General features: G+C 33.5%; 1 pseudogene; it reads left to right on the top strand.

Annotated features, from left to right (window-relative positions):
• The first annotated feature begins 1,623 nt into the window (after nucleotides 1–1,623).
• Nucleotides 1,624–4,332, top strand: LOC120128522 (annotated as a pseudogene).
• Nucleotides 4,333–18,428: the final 14,096 nt, after the last annotated feature.

Here is an 18,428-nt window from a genome sequence, read left to right as displayed (position 1 = left end):
AGTAGATATAAAAACGTATATATTTAAAAATGAATTTTAATTATTTGATAACAGGTAATCATATTTTGTGTATAGTGTTTGAACTCAAAATTTTAAGAAATAATAGTATTTTATTTATCATCGATTTAATTTACGATAATATGGGTAGTTTTCATTTGTTTTTAATGGACCGAATGAAATATTTGTTTTAGAAGGAGCAATGAAAAAAATTTGTTTTTCAACTCGGTTCGTTGCTAGTTGCGCTCGTTAGAATTTTGCTCGACTTGCGTTCGTTAAAAAAACTTATTACTCGATTCGTACTCGTTAGGCTCACCAAAATTTTTATCTTATTTTTTAACTATAGATAAAATCTACTAATAGTATATAGAGCTTAATAACCCGAAAAAAATATCAAAAGAGTGTATGAAGTAAATTGAAAATCTAAACTCCAAAATAACAATCCTAAATGCATTAAAAAAATAAGTTTAATTTTTGGGCGTAGTAAAATAATAAATATTAATCAATAATTTGATATTTTTATTATTTATTATGCATTTATCATCTATTAGTAAAATAGTATTTTGAATAAAATAAATTTTTAAGATAACCATACAAAATTATAAAAAATATATTATATCTTTTTATTCCTAATTCTCAAATTATTTCTTTTAACTTCAACATATTTTAAATTTAATTTTCTTTATTTGATTTTATATTTTTTAAAAAGTAACCTTTAATTATATAATTTAATTTTTTAGTTTTTATGCGTGGATAATGTATTATAGACTTTTAAATTATATACTTTTAATGTAATTTTTTAAAAATAATTTAATTAAAAAAATGAATTAAATATCTGTAACCCGATACTCAAATTCAACGGACCAAGATATGAGTCAACATTTTGGTAGCCATAAATCTTAGGTACCTGATATTTCGATTACAAAAAAAAGTGGGTAAATGATTTTGAACACCCCTAAATAGAATGGAGGGCGATTAACTCTTAAAAATTTTAAATTTTTATATATTTTTAATAATTTTAATATTTTTTATTTAAATATATTTTCATCCTCTAAAATTTTATAAATCCATCGTAAATGTTTATGTCGGTTATTCGTCATTGACCTCGTTGAACATAATTCATCTTTCATATCTTTGATTTCAGGGTCAAAAGAGTTGAATATTCGTGATTCTTTCATATTCTCTTTTGAAATTTTAAAATTCTTTATTATATTATAATTTTTTTAAATATTTTTAATGAAATCTCTTTTTAAAAGTTTCGGAAATTCTCATTATCTTAGATTCTTTTGAGAATTTTAGTTAAATCCTTATCTTTAGAAAAATAAATTAAATCCTATTTTTTTTTAAAAAAATTTAATTTAAATATTTATTTTTTAAAGAATAAACGAACCGATCGAATTATAATATCGAGATCCATCATCGACTAATTTTTGTGCATAATTATGAAAAATAATCGTCAACTGGCACTTCAACCGTTGAGGGTTGCATTGCGTAATTTCATCTCCACTCATATGATGCAAAAGCAACCCTTCAACTTCCATTTGCGCTTTCTCTGCCCTCTCTAAGGCCAGAGGCAGCAAATACATAATAAAACCCTCTTTCTTCTTCTTCTTCGGGCTCCCCTTCCCACAATTACACTCTCTTTTACTGTCACTTTCTCTGCAATGGCAACCGTTACCTTCTCCACGCGCTCCTTCTTTCTCCAATCACCCTCCCACTCCCACGCTCACCACCACAGACAGCAGAGCTTCGCCTTCACTTCCTGCCGTAAAAGCACCGCCAGCATTTCCTGCCTCTTCACTCACTCTCTCGTATTGACTGTCTCCGCCAGCCCCCGCAATAAATTCCACCCCGCCACCGTAGTTTTCTCATCGGGAAATGGCGGAACAGGCGGCGGTGGAAGTGGAGGCGGCGGAGGAGGACACGACGGTCACGACGATCAGGACCGGTCACGTAATCGATCCGAAGCAATCCTGGCTCTCGCTGAGGTCTATAAGACTATAACCATTTATACACACTGTTTTATACACGCTTTTGTTTCTCTTTTTACGTAAGAATTGTGGTGTTTGTGTGCGTATATACAGGCAGGGAGAACGTTTGAGAGTTTGTCCAAGGACATAGCGGCGGCAATTGAGGCGGGTAAGTTACCGGGATCGATTGTTCGTAGGTACTTTGAGTTCGAGAAGTCGCCTGTCTTCAGCTGGTTGCTTAATTTTGGAGGGTTTAAGGAGCGGTTGCTTGCCGATGATTTGTTTTTGACTAAAGTTGGCATCGAGTGTGGCGTCGGCATTTTCACCAAGGTTATTCTTTTCTTCTTTCAAAAAATTCTTAGCCAAACTATCCATGATTTTGATTTTGACCCTCTCTGGGATTTTTTCTTATTGGTCGAAGCTCACCGGCACACACTGATTGTCCTACTTTTTTCTTCCCCAGTGTGCTGCAGAGTTAGAAAAGCGAAGAGAAAGGATAACGAAAGAGCTGGATTTTGTTTTCTCCGATGTGGTATGGCTGCATGAAAATAAATAACAAAAACAAAACAAGTTTTATTTTGAATATAACAATAATGATTACACGTACGATTTCCAGGTAATGGCGCTAGTTGCAGATTTCATGCTCGTGTGGCTTCCGGCTCCGACGGTTTCTCTCCGGCCACCTATAGCACTCAGTGCCGGGTCTATTTCAAAGTTCTTTTACAATTGTCCCGATAATGCTTTCCAGGTTTATTGACTTTATTCGTCGTCACATGTATCTAAGTTTCATCTAAGCCACACATACTCGTTTATCTTATCTTGAGAATCCTGAATGCAGGTGGCTTTGGCAGGAACTTCTTATTCATTGTTACAGAGATTTGGTGCAATTGTGGTATATATTTTACAAACTTCACCGTGGACCAACACCAGTATTTTATTAGTTTCTACATGGTTTCAAACTCATTATCTTCCATGCAGCGTAACGGGGCCAAACTCTTTCTGGTCGGAACCGGTGCATCCCTGGTTAGTGCATAACCCTAAATCCATCTACTATTATCATTAGGGCCGTAAGAGTATTGCTGAGTTCGGCTCGACTCAAAAACTCGCAAGCCTAAAATTTTTAAGTTAGACTCAAACTCGAAACTATGAATCGAAGCTCAGAAAGCTTAAATGAAAAAATAAATCTTAAACTTAATTCAATTGAAGCTCAAACTCAAATTCAAACCTGAGTCTTAAATACATACAAAATTTTATACTTTAATTTTAAAAAACAACAACACATAAATGTTAATATTATTAATAATTTATTTTTTTTAAATAAAATCTTAATACATTATATTTTTGAATTACTCGCGACCTTTTCGAGTCAAATATCAAGTAGCTTGTTTCGGCTCATTAAGAACTCAATCTCGAGCTTGAGCTTGAGTCAAGTCCATTCGAATTGAATATTTTTCGAGCTTTGATCGAGTCATTTACATCCCTAATTGTCATGCTTTGTGTCATGGACATAGATACAATGTTTATAAAACAAAACATATAAAATTGAATAATTACAAGTGAACTTATACAACTAGTTGATCTTGTCTAGTAAAAATATCAACCTTATGAACATATTGTTTGGTCTCGTGATAAAAGGAAATGTTGTTCTTCATATACCTAGATTCGAATAATTACGTCAACGGTTAAAAAGATTCTGAACATATACTATTTTATCTTCCTTCTTTCAGGTCGGTGTAGGAGTCACAAATACGTTGATTAATGCACGAAAGGTGTTCGAAAAATCGTTCGCCGAAGAAGCATAAAACGTGCCTGTATTTTCAACAAGCTTCCAGTACGGTGTATACATGTCTGTGTCCAGCAACCTAAGGTAATAATCATCACCAGCTTTAGCATGAGTTGTACATCACATTTTATCGAATAAACGATGATAAAAAGGGCTTACCTTGATAAATGAAAAAAAAAGGTACCAAATAATTGCGGGAGTTATTGAACAACGAATATTGGAGCCCTTACTGCACCAGCACAAGCTAATTCTGAGTGCACTCTGCTTCGCCGTTCGAACCGGAAACACTTTCTTGGGATCTCTGATGTAAGACACGACACCAGTTTGGTGTTTTTTAAGCCTTTAAACACATATAGTTTGGTGTTTGATCGAGAGAATCTCTGACAAGTGGTTGTGTTATATGAACAGGTGGGTGGATTATGCACGGTGGGTTGGAGTCCAGAGGACGAGGGAATGAGTGAAAGTTTCAACGTTATTTTTTTTGTGTCGATTCATTTTAGAGTGAAGGTTAGATTTTGTTTTGCTTGGAATTTAATGAGGAACAAGAGTTCTCTCATTGGAGGGTTTTCAATGATCCATGCAAGCAGAGTCTCTGCAGTTTCATAAGATTAGCTAACAAAAACTACAGCAGCGTGTGTTCTCTCTATAGATCGGACCCCGCTGCTCCACCTGATCAATTGCAGTCTCAGTAGGAGGGATATTCAGGGACGAACCTAAAAAATTATGGGAGCATACATAAATTTATACAATTATATTTAAAATATAACTTTCTAAACATACGCTAATGATTAAAGATGAGATATATATACATATTGTTAATGTCATTCATGTTTGTATCCTTGACACTTAAAAGACAAGACTTATTCCTTGACACATATCGCGTATGTTTTCTTTCTTAGTCCTGTGAACCTGAGCAATTGTCTAAATTATTTTTACATCAGTAAAGACATATTTTATAAAAGGTACAAAACATTCAAATATTATTTTTAAATAAATTATATATATATTTACATAAATTGATATTGTTCTTACCATATAACCCGAGTTTTAATCATGGGAAATTTTTACAGTACATGTCATATGCTGTAACATACCACTAAAGCGATATAACGAAACATACCACTAAAGAGGCAAATGAAGGATATAGGAGTTTAATGTCGTAATCGGTTTTTGTCCGGGTATGAATTTTTAAAAAAATGTATAAATAAATGATTTTTATTTTAAAAAATATTTTGGGAGTCACCATTGACCTTTTTGTGTTAGGTAGGTCAAATACCTAAAAACAATTTTTTAAAATAGTTTTTAAAAAAACATAATTTAAAAGATAAACTGATCTGCGTATAACAAAAAATTTTAGTAAAAAAGGGATTCGTGGTCTATTACGTTTAGGGAAGGATTAGCACCCCTATAACGTCCAAAATTAGTACTCATTAATTATAAATTGTCTCTACTATTAGAAATTTAAGAATTCAAAGATATATTTAATTCATAATTTTATGATTTCAAATTTATTACTATAATTTCAAGAAAAATATATTAACATATATATATATATATATATATATATATATATTTTATATTTTTATAAATAAGATATTTATTTACTTAGAAATATTAGAAAAAGACTTCTAGTTGCTTTAAGACATTCATTTTCTTAATATAAAAATAAATAAATATTAATAAAACATTAAAATAAATTAATATATATATATATATATATATATAATTTATAAAAGTAGGATATTTAGTTATTTAGAAATATCAGAAAAAGACTTCTAATTGTTTTAAGACAATCATTTTTTTAATATTAAAAAATAAATAAATATCAAAATATGATTATTTTTCCTAAAAATAATATAAAATTAAATTTATAAATAGGATTTTTATTTAATAGAAAACAAATAAAAAAATAAAAAAATAAATATTTTTATTATATATATATAGTTATATGACTAAATAATAATAATAATAATAATAATAATAATAATAATAATAATAATAATTAAATATATTGAAAATAAACATATAAAATTAAAATATATTTAAACAATAACTAAAATAAATAAAATTAAAACTATAGATTTAAAATATAAAAAGCAATACAACTTGTAATTAAATGAAAGTATTAAAATTAGTGACTAAATTATAACATACTAAAATTAAAATATCCTAATTCGTAATTAATTATTTAAAATTACATTGGCTAAACATTCTATTTTACCAATTTATTAATTTAGTGACTAAAATGAACTTATATCAAATTCGAATATCATATTAAAATAAATTAAAACATGTTTTCGGGATTAAAATAAAATTAATTAGAATTATAAGAGACTAAATATGTCATTTACCCTAAATATATAAACATATATAAGTAGTGACTATAATATTTATTAATTAAAATTAGAAGACCAAATTAAAATAATTATAAATTGCTTTCAGTGACTAAATTGAATAGATTATAAACTGTAACCGACCCTTTTAGGGCTATTTTTACCCATTTCTGGTTTCTGATTCTCTCTTTAAGAGAGAGAGTCATCTCTATTCTCTCTAAGTTTCTCCAACCGGATAAAGGTCGACCGTCTTGCTCCGGTGCCGGCAGCCACCACCGGTCACCACCAACGGTGGTCGAAAATTTCAAACCGACCCCAAAGCGTAGCCTCGTTTGTCCTAAACACAAATTTGAAATTATTTTAGCCTAAAACACTACCAAACAACGTAGATCTAGCCTCTTTACCTTCAATATTTTGGGTTCTCCGATAATGCGTGGTAAGTTTCCTCTTCTCTCGGTTTTTTTCGTTGGTATTGCTTGTTGTTGGGTATTTTTATTGCTGTCGATCTTGCTCTGTTTGTCGCCGTTTGGCTTGCTGGGTTGCTGTTTTGTGTTGCTCTATCTTCTCCCTCTCTGTTGGTTGTTGTTGCTTGTTTGCTGTGTGTGTCCCTTTTTTCTCTGCAGGATCGATGACTTTTATAGCCACCACCGGTGGTGGCTTCGGACCGATTAAAGGAGCAAACTTTGGTGAGTCACCGAACTTGTGGTGACTCACCGAAAAATGGTGACGCGTGTGCGGTTGCTCTGGGTCTTCTGGAGTCTTCGTCGGAGGCGTGGCAGCAACAGAGCGTCGGCAGTGGATGATTGGGTCACCTGGCAGTGGAGTGGCGTCGGCAGCGGCGTCTGGAAGCTTGGAGCAGCGACAGTGCTAGGGTTAGAAACCCTAAATGGGTTTAGGGTTTTCATCTGGTTTGGGCCGATGTTTGGGTCATTGTTGTGCCATCTGGGCTTCGGGTTTGATATTTGGGCCTGTAAATAAATAAAATTATTTATTAATAATAACAAAAATAATAAAATAATAATAATAATAATAATAATAATAAAATTGGGATAAAAATTTAGTGTCTACACTGAATATTTTAATAATTTGTGGTCAAGATCTTTTTTCCAACAGTCAATTAGAAACAAAGCTCGTTATATGATGCATGATCTCATAAATGACTTAGCCCAATTTGTTTCCAAAGAAACATGCTTCAATTTTCAGAGAAACATGTTTCAATTTCGATGGAGACGAATTATATGCAAGAGTGGAAAAGTTTCGTCATTTTTCATTCCTCCGTCACCATTTTGACATTCCAAAAAGATTTGAAATTTTGTTTCAAATGAAAAGTTTAAGAACTTTCTTAGCATTACCAATTCAAACATTGCCTTTAGCAACGAATTCCTATTTAAGTAACAAAGTCTTACCAGAGTTGCTGCCGAGGTTAAGTTATTTAAGGGTTTTGTCTCTGAGTGGTTATTGCGTTGATGAGCTACAACATCAAATTGGTAGTTTGATTCAACTAAGGTACTTTAATTTATCTCACACCAGAATCAAATCATTGCCTGATTCTTTGAGGTTCTCTTATCTACTTGCAGACATTGATATTGCATGGGTGCAAGAGATGTCTATGCATATAGGTAATCTAAAAAATCTTCAGATGTTGTCCAAATCCGTTGTGCGGAAGGATGGGAGGCATAACATTGGAGATTTGAAGGGCTTGTTGCATTTGCAAAAAGGAGCTTTCTATTCGTGGACTTGAAAAAGTGGTTGATACTCGAGATTCTAAGGAGTGCATTCTGAAAGATAAGCAGGGGCTTGACAGCTTAGAGTTGTAATGAGTCGAGAGTTCACTGATGTTGGAAATGGTGAAAATGCAATGATTGTTTTCAGCATGCTACAACCTCGTGAAAATCTGGGGGGAAAAATTAGAATTGTGTTTTATGGTGGTACAAAATTTCCATCCTGATTTGGTGGTCCTTCAATGGCTAATATTGTGGATATATACCTTTCTAACTGTAGAAATATTATGTCCCTTCCAACACTTGGGAGACTACCATCTCTGAAGATGTTGTCAATTGAAGGCATGAATGGGGTCACAAAATTGGATTTTGAGTTTTACGGAGGTAGCCTACCTACTTTTAAGCCTTTCCTTGTGTTGACAGTTCTACAGTTTCAGAATATGTTGGAATGGAAACATTTTTATTATTAGGTATGACTCATAAATATATCGGTTACAAAGAAAGTCTCGTAGTGAGGGTTATGATTATGTGGGTTGAGGGTGCAGGGGCGCAGTCCCCGTGGTACGGTACAGGTTTTTTTTTGTAAATATGTTCCAGGGTTTATTTATTATAAAAGGAGATGTAACCTAAACCTATGAGACATTGAATTAAATAAAAATTCTAGCGTCGCCTAGGGCACCGTGGGCATACACATTGCTGAATCTTGTTAAAATTATTGTGTTCTTTCCGTTTTCTTTACCCGATTATTCAACAATTAGTATCAGAGCTGTCAGGAGCCAAATTCGAAGTTGTGAAATTTGATGGTCATGGTAACTTCGGATTATGACAAACAAGGGTGAAGGATCTGTTGGCGCAGCAAGGGATCCTGAAGGCTTTGCGACCTACAAAGCCGACGTCGATGGAGGAGAAAGATTGAGAAGAATTACAGCAGCGAGCGGCAGGAACCATACGATTATGTTTGGCGGACGAGGTCATGTGTCTCGTCATACATCTGTCGTCTCCATATGAAATTTGGAAGAAGTTGAAAAGTCAGTTTATGTCTAAATCCTTAACGACTAAATTTTATCTAAAGCAGCGGCTGTATGGGTAGAAGATGCAGGATGATCATGATTTGGCGCAACACATGAATGTCTTCAATCAAATCGTTTTTGATTTGGCTCGACTTGATGTGAAAATTGAGGATGAAGACAAAGCGATGATCCTGTTGTGTTCGTTACCTCCCTCTTTCGAACACATGGTGACTACTCTTACATATGGGAAAGAGACTATCAAAGTTGAGGAGATTACTGCAGCCTTGTTGGATCACAACCAGCGGAAACAGAATGCAGGGGAAAGCTCTCAAGCTGATAGCTTATATGTCAAGGGTACTCGAGACCATTGACGAAAGCCAGAGAAGACAGGGTCTGGGAAGCAAAATTTCAAATCCAAATCTAGGGATAAGAAGATAATTCATTGTTACAGTGCAATGAGGTGGGACATATGAAGCGAGACTGTCCTATGTTGAAAAAACAGACTGATGAGAAGCGTGATGACTCATCCAAGTCTATGAATGTGGTCGAGGATGACAATTCTGATTGGAGTGAGGGTGATATGCTCTTTATTTCAACGACTCAATTGACGGATGCTTGGATTATTGATTCTGGATTTTCTTATCACATCACGCCAAATAGGGAATGGTTTTCGACATACATTTCGGTTAATTTTGGTTCTATTTATTTGGGTGATGATCGATGTTGCAATATTGTTGGTATTGATGATGTAAGAATTAAGATGTATGCTGGTTCTATTCGGACGTTGTGTGGTGTTCGATATATCCCATATTTGAAGAAGAATTTGATTTCTTTGGGCACTTTGCACAAGAATGGTTTTATCCTTAAGGCTGATGAGGATAGGGAAACCATTCAGATTGTTAAAGGAGCTTTGATTGTAATGAAATGAAAGATGATTGCAGGGAATATTTACAGATTGTTAGGGAGCACTGTTATAGGTGGAGTTCATTCTGTTGAGTCATATGATGATAATACCAAACTGTGGCATATGTGTATTGTTTATCTAAGTGAACGTGGTATGACTGAATTACATAAAAGAAATCTATTGCATGGTGTTAAAAGCTGTAAGCTCGATTTTTACAAGTATTGTGTTCTTGGTAAACAGACTAAAGTTCGTTTCAAGACTGGAAAGCACACAACTAAAGGGATTCTTGATTATGTATATTCCGATATATGGGGGCCTTCCACGACATCGTCTCTGGGTGGATCTATGTATTATGTTACTTTTATTGACGATTTTTCACGGAAAGTTTGGGTGTATTTTTTGAAACAGAAGTCTGACGTTTTTGAGAAGTTCAAGCTGTGGAAAGATGAGGTAGAAAACCAAACAGAATGAAAAATCAAGTGTTTGCGGTCTGAAAATGGTATGGAGTACACAGATTCACAGTTTTTAAACTTCTGTAAGGAGCATGGGATTAAGAGGCATTTCACAGTGCGCATGACACCACAACAGAATGGTGTTGCGGAACGGATGGACAGGTCATTGAATGAAGGAGCCAGATGTTTGTGGTTGAATGCGAGGCTTCCCAAATACTTCTGGGCTGAGGTTGTTAACATGGTATGTTATCTTATCAATAGATTGCCAAGGGCATCATTGGCTGGGAAAGTTGCAGATGAGGTATGTACTGGTCATGATGTTACTTTTGATCACTTACGGATTTTTGGTTGTCCTGCTTATGTGCATGTACCTGCTGATGAGAGATCCAAACTTGATGCAAAATCGAAGGAGTACATTTTTTTGGGTTACAAGAAAAGTGTCAAAGGATTCAAGTTCTGGGATCCAGTTGCAAAGAAAATTGTGATAAGTAGAGATGTTGTTTTTGATGAACAACCCATGTTGCAGCATAAGAAAGACATGACAATGGTGGATTTCGAGCAGTTTCCAGTTGAGAAAACAGAAACTTCTCAACTAACTTCTGGTGGTTCCGCTACGGATGATTTGCAGGATTATAGTCTCGCCAGAGACAGAGTGAGACAGACGAATATAAAGCCTCCTAACAGATTGGGTTTTGAAGACTTGGTCTATTTTGCACTTACTTTTAGCAGTGATGATCCAATTACTTTTCATGATGTTGTTACTAGTTAGGAAAATGACAAGTGGATGGCTGCCATGGCTGAGGAGATGGAGTCTTTGAATCACAATCGCACACGGGAGTTAGTTCGCCTTCTTGAGGGTAAGAAGCCTATTGGTTGCAAATGAGTGTATAAGAAGAAACCAACAGTAACATAGAAAGAGGGGGAAAAGTTAAAGGCTCGTTTGGTAGCAAAGTTTTTTTCACAACAAAAAGGAGTTGATTATGATGAAACTTTTTTCTCCTGTGGTCAGACACACTTCAATCCGAGCAGTACTTGCATTGGTGGCTAGTTGAGATTTGTATTTAGAGCAGATGGATGTGAAAACTGCTTTTTTGAATGGTGAGTTAGAGGAGCAGATCTACATGCAGCAACCTGAAGGTTTCACTCAACCTGGAAACGAGCATTTAGTTTGTAAATTGAAGAAATCTTTGTACGGATTGAAACAGTCTCCGAGACAATGGTACAAATGATTTGACTCTTATATGATCAAGATTGGCTACAAGCGATGTGAGTATGATTGTTGTGTCTATGTTAAGAGCCTTGTTGATGGTTATTTTATTTTGTCTGTTACTGTATAATTGCTGTGAAGAACATGGATGATGTTATCAGTTTGAAAACTTTATTGAGTCAGAAATTTGTTATGAAAGATTTAGGTCCTGCAAAGAAAATTCTTGGAATGAAAATTTGCAGGGACAGAGACTCAAGGAAATTATGGTTATCTCAACGGGGTTATGTTGAGAAAATGCTAGAAAGGTTTGCGATGAGCAGCGCAAAACCAGTGAGCACTCCATTGGCGAATCACTTTAAGCTCTCATCAGAACAGTGCCCTAAGACATATAAAGAAGCTGAAGATATGGCAAAGGTTCCGTATTCTAATGTTGTTGGTTGCTTGATGTATGCAATGGTATGTACTCATCCTGATTTAGCTCATGTTGTTAGTCAAGTTTGTAAGTACATGTCTAAACCTGATAAGCAACATTGGGAAGCGTTCAAGTGGATCTTTAGGTACTTAAAGGGTACTGTGGGACATGGAATTGTTTTTGGTATTCAGCGGGATAATCCTTTGGTTGTAGGATATGTGGATTCAGATTATGCAGGTGATTTGGATAATAGAAGATCTACGACAGAGTATGTCTTTACTCTTGGTGGAGGGCCTATTTGTTGGAAGTATAATCTGTTATGGCATTATCTATAACTAAAGCTGAATACATGGCAGCGGCTGAAGCTGCAAAAGAAGCTTTATGGCTTACTGGTTTAGTGAAGGAGTTTGGTGTTCAGCAAGGTGGAGTTCAGTTGCTTTGTGACAATCAAAGTACTATTCACTTGGCTAAGAATCAAGTATATCGTGCTAAAATTAAGCATATTGATGTAAGGTTTCACAAGATCAGAGAGTTGGTTGCATCTAGAGAGATCTTGTTTCAGAAGGTATATACTGATGAGAATGCCGCTGATATTTTCACCAAGCCAGTTACGACAAACAAGTTCATGCATTGCTTGGACTTGTTGAATGTTTCGAGTTGTTAAAGAAGTAAGGTAACTCAACCCACATTGAATGTTTCCTAAGGGGTAGAATATTCCTCAATGTGGATATTTGTTAGGTATGACTCATAAATATAACAGATACAAAGAAAGTCTCGTAGTGGGGGTTACGATTATGTGGGTTGAGGGTGCGGGGGCGCAGTCCCCGCGGTACGGTACAGGGTTATTTTTGTAAATATGTACCAGGTTTTATTTATTATAAAATGAGATGTAACCTAAACCTATGAGACATTGAATTGAATAAAAATTCTAGCGCCACCTAAGGCACCGAGGACGTAAGCACATTGTTAAACCTTGTTAAAATTCTTGTGTTATTTTTGTTTTCTTTACCCGATTATTCAACAGTTATTATCCTAATGAGGCTAATAAATATGGAGAATTCCCTAGTCTACATGAGTTTACGATTCGTAATTGTCCTAAGTTGCACCAGTTACCCAGATACCTGCATTCTCTACTGAAGCTTACATTAAAAGGATGCCCGAACATGACTAATTCAATTATGAGCTCTCCATATCTTCATGAACTAAATATTGAAGATTGCAATAAAATGGTTCCAATGAGACTGGTTGACCTTACCTCTCTAACTACAATGAGAGTCAGGAGTATGCCAGACCTTACCTGTCTTCCAAATGGGTTTGAACAGTTTCCAGGAGCATTAATGTAACACCCCCAACCCGTACCCGACTCGAATACGAGTCTGAGGAGTCACATTGACTTGTCAAACTTTGACTCTCGACAAAATTCAAAGAAAATTTAGAACTTTCATTAAAATAAAAACTGTTTATTTACATAATTTGACCAAATTAACCAAAATCGATAAGAGCATATTCAACTCAATCAATTAGTACATGCCAACTATGTTCAGATAAACCAAACACATTTAAATCATCTATTTTCTGATATGAAACTTTGTAAGGAAAATGCTGACTTGTCTTGCTCCTCTTAGCTCTTTACTCTTCTCACTTCTGTAACCTACGTGTGAAACAATCACACGCTAAGTCGTTGACTTAGTGAGGCATAAAACATATAATAAATCTCTAACTCGTAATCATGCTTGAACAATTTCTACTAACATATCACATACAATCATCACACCCACATATACATATAATAATTCCTACTATGAACCTTTCATATATTCATCTATATATATATATATATATATATATATATATATATATATATATATATATATATATATATATATATATATAATCCACGCATACATATAATTATCTTCTTTCCTATCATTATCATATTATCACCTTTCATATTTTTATTCTCTTGTTTATATGATCAATTAAGCTCATATCATATATCTTATAGCATATACAATAATCACTAACACACATATATCATAACATATAATTCATATCACAAAATACATATATACATCACATACATTACATTCAATGTTATCTCTTATTAGCCCATGTGCACCTGTAAGAACTGTAGATATGTGAGTCTATTGAGGTTGTGCACTATGCTGTCACCACAGCTCGTATGGGGTCCCACTAGGGGCTATGAGATTTGTCCCGAAGAACCACTATGAAATATCCCGAAGGATTACTGTATGTCCCGAAGGACCGCGTAGACCCTAGACTCTTGGCATGCCAACTATACCTATAGCTCTCGTATCATATAACATGGGTATTATATTTATATCACTTCACATATTCACATGTACATTTCACTTTTAATATGATTTCATAATCATCTGTCACTTAGCTTATAACACTTCTCTTGTGTTCATATGGCATGTAACTCATTGTCATCTCTTATTCTCATATAATTCTCATACATCAAGTATATCACATAACATATATTATTCAAGTATATTCACATGTCACATTGCTATGTCTTCTCATGTATTTACTTTTATCATATTCTCCTATGATTACCTATTTTATCTCATAACCATATGTTCACGTAGTACATACAAAACATATACATTCATAAAATCAAACATACATATATTTCATGTCATTTATCTACCTATAATCAAGACTTCATGCACTTTAACTATCGGAGATAAACTTATCACAAGTCCAATTTCCATATCATTCTATAAAATAAGATGCACTCACCTTGGCCTCACTAAGTTCAATCCATTTTTATGATTTCTTTTCTTTCGATCGAATCTTAACTTGATAATCGTTCCGGAACTTGTTAATGTTCGATATCTACATAATCATACATTGATACATATCAGTATCCAATTGATATACACTAATCTATCATTTCTTAAACCAAAAGAAATATATATTTCAATTTCTCCTTGAAGTGCATCGATGCATTCTACAGTGCATCGATGCATTCTTTAACATGTGCATCGATGCACTACCCATGCATCGATAAACAAATTACCTTCGATGTTTTCATTTTTAAGGGGTGCATCGATGCACTCCCTGTGCATCGATACACACTGAACAATTTCTGGAAATTTACCCTTGATGCATCGGTGCACATTGAATGTGCATCGATGCACATAGCCCAGAATTCTAATTTATGCCCGAAAATCCACTCTTTTCAGCTTAATTACTTCATATATCATCCCCTTTCTTATTCTTAACTTACATACTCATATTCAAACTCATTTATATTCATTAATCACCTCTTTAACATCAAAATCCTATTCTTCATATGTAATTCAAGAATTACACCCAAATTTTAACATGTTACAAATCCAATTCTATTGCTTCTAACTTCTTAAATAAACCCTTGACAAGTCAAATTCATCATTGGAACTTCAAAAACCTTTTTATAATAAAAGTTCATTTATAAACCCTTAATAGAAATTCATTTTTAATTCTCTCTCTTTGGTGTTTTAAACTTATATAAGCTTTCCTTAAGCTTATATAACCCCCAAAGACTCAAATCCAACTTAAAACTTTCAAGAAATCAACAGCTAAATCAAACTTACTTTTGCTTTTGGCTTCCACGTAAAGAAGAAGAAGAAAGGAGAAGAGAACTCTGGAGAATTCTCTCCCTTTCCACGTGTATTTATCCTTACTAATCCCATTTTTAATTCATTTATTCGTCAATTGACCCTTTTGCCCTTTATTTCCTTTAATAATTACTAAATACCCTTCATCATATATATCCAATAATCATTAAACTATTTCATTCTTATACTTTAGTCACCAAATTCTGAAACTTTACAATTTGGTCACTAACCCGGTATTACTGATGTTACAATTAAAGCATCTTTCCATTTTCGATTGCATTGGATTGACCTAATTGTGGAAGAAGGTGACTGAATGTGGGGATGATGTTTCTATTGAGCCTATAAAGATTAACGGAAGTTCTCCCTCTTTATCACTAGCTGGAAATTAAAAAAATCAAGTGCATAATAGGATGTATTTCCCCGTGTCTCCAAACTTGTATCCTTTTCGGAGACAGCTTTCTTCTCCAGTCTTCAGCATCTGAAGATTGTCTAGCGCTTGAGGACTTGCCTATTTCGATAATCGGTGGATGTCTTCTTGAAGACTTAGAAATTGAAGAATATTTTGCTCACATGCTTTCCAAGAGAGAGTTTACCTCCTAAATTAAAAGGTTAAAAATCCAAGGGTGCATCAAACTACGTTCTCTACCTAAGGGATTGATGCAGGCTGACAACAACAAATTGTTGGTAATGCTCAATCCCACATAGAGTTGGAAATACTAGTGGGAATGGTATTTAAGGTTTACATTCTCCATTCTCTTGTTGAGTGATAGAGAACAAGGCGTGGTAATACGTGTCTTTGACATGTCCACACGAATACTATCTTTTTAGAGAAAATTTGTAAGGAATTTTTCTCTGAAAAATTAAATGAAAAATGTGAAAGATTCATCTTATATTTATAGGCTACTGAGACTGTTAAAGTTCGAATATTTCAGATGATAACAATTGATTATTAGTTGTCTGAAATTAAATAAATTAAACAATTATTTTGTCTAAATTAAATCATAATTTAAGATGTATCTGGACTGATTTTCAGCTTTGTTCATGGGAGAGACAAACTGTTAATATCAGGAGTTACATGAGTTATATGATTTAATTTCAGGAGTTATAACTGTTTAATGCAATGAACATAGACTCTTTTTTGAACCAGATTCATTAAGAGGAGTTACAAAAAGGGTTTAAATTCAGAATTAAAATCAAATTTAATTTGATTTTCTTGTTGGACGGATTTACCCTTACTTCTTCTAGCCTATAAATAGAGAGCTAAATTCAGTTTCTCAATACACACTCTCAACATTCTGAATTCACTCTCCAAGTGTTTTCTAAACTAGTTATCTGTGTGTTTTCCGATCAGAAGTGCAATACCACCAGCAGTCCACTCCGATTTCGGGTGTACGAAATTTGGAGCGACCGTGTTAACCTCGGGGGACGGTCCGCCTACTGCAGCGATTACACACATCGGGGCGAATTCGTTTCTAAGGCAGTGATTAATACCACGACACGGTTAATCGGTTCTTTATTTATATATTTTCAATATATATTTTTCCAGTCAATGCTAATGCCTCGTTTTGCAGCAGTCTATTTTACCAACAATTTAGAAACGAATTCCAAATATTGTTGCAAAACTCATTCGAACAACTAATAAGGAAGTTGTTGAACTTGATTGAGAATACTGATGGTGTTCAGAAATATTCGTGAATTTCAAAATGGTTGAAAGAAAATGAGAAGTCTCATTGGCAGGCTGGAAAAATTCGTAAGTTACAAAGGATGCTATTATTAAAGGTAATAATATTATATCCTTTAAAATCAAGTATACGTTTCCTAGTTTTAATTTAATGTTATAATGTTCTTTAAAGCAATTTGATAAATGTTTAACCACATGGAATTGCTTTTAATACATTAAAACAATGGAAATGATTACTTACGGTTTTTTGGTATTTGAATTGCAAATATGATTTAATATGTTTCATGGGGCCATTAATTGATGCAATTATAATTACTAGTGCTTTAGGAAGGTTACAAAACGTATAGAACGTTTTCCCTTACAAATATCAAATAATTTTTTTTTTGATTCGGTTAACTAGTAAAATATTTGAGTAGACAATTCATATTCTTTGAATTGTTTTTAGCTTTATGACAATGGTAAAAACTTATTGCATGCTTAATTGAAATAATAAATTCTTTGGATGGTTAATTTTGTGGAAAAATTAATAATTGTTTCACTATTTGGAGATGTTATCTTAGTAGATTAATTATAAAATGCAATTGATTTATTTGTTTTAGCCATAACGGTTTTTGTAATGATAAGGAAGGATTTTGAATTTTTTGATTTAAAAAAATCATTAATATGCTATTAAATTATAGCATTTGAAGTAGTTTTATGGTTATTTAAATCAATTGTAACGGTTATGACTTTAAAATTTGTTGGTTAAAATACTTTAAAGTTATGCATGATTACACATTTATTGATGGGGGTTTCATGACATTTAATCTTATACATGAATGTTGATTGTAGTCATTATATGATCTAAATGTTTTAAGTTTCAATAGTAGATTGAACGATTTATTAAATAACTATATAAATATTAGTTAATAGCTATATAAATGTTAGTATTTTAAACGTTCAATTTTGAAACTTGCATGGTATAATCAAGAAGTGACATAACTATAATGTTATGAACATTGACATTTTGATATGAGAGATAATGCATGTATGATATTTGTTTCATGTGGAAATATGAAATTATTTATTCCCATGTGGGGTAATATTATATTGTTCCTGAAAACTAAGTTGAAAATAAATGTCAATCTCTTGTCATACTAATAATTTCTTTTGAGAAATTTATAAAGATAACAAAACAGTAGCAATTTTGGAGAATCATGAAGATGATGATTTTTGAACGAGAAAATTCTTCAAATGATGATGCAAAGAATGAAGTTGCATGCATGGTGAGAATGAACAAGTCTATTTGGATATTATGATTCTACCTGCGAGGTCAGACTATTTAGATTTGTT

This window comes from Hibiscus syriacus, unplaced genomic scaffold, assembly GCF_006381635.1.
Source record: "Hibiscus syriacus cultivar Baekdansim isolate YM2019G1 unplaced genomic scaffold, ASM638163v2 tig00110481_pilon, whole genome shotgun sequence".
Classification (NCBI taxonomy): domain Eukaryota; kingdom Viridiplantae; phylum Streptophyta; class Magnoliopsida; order Malvales; family Malvaceae; genus Hibiscus; species Hibiscus syriacus.
The sequence above is the reverse complement of the archived record's forward strand: the minus strand, read 5'-3'. Positions and strand labels throughout refer to the sequence as shown.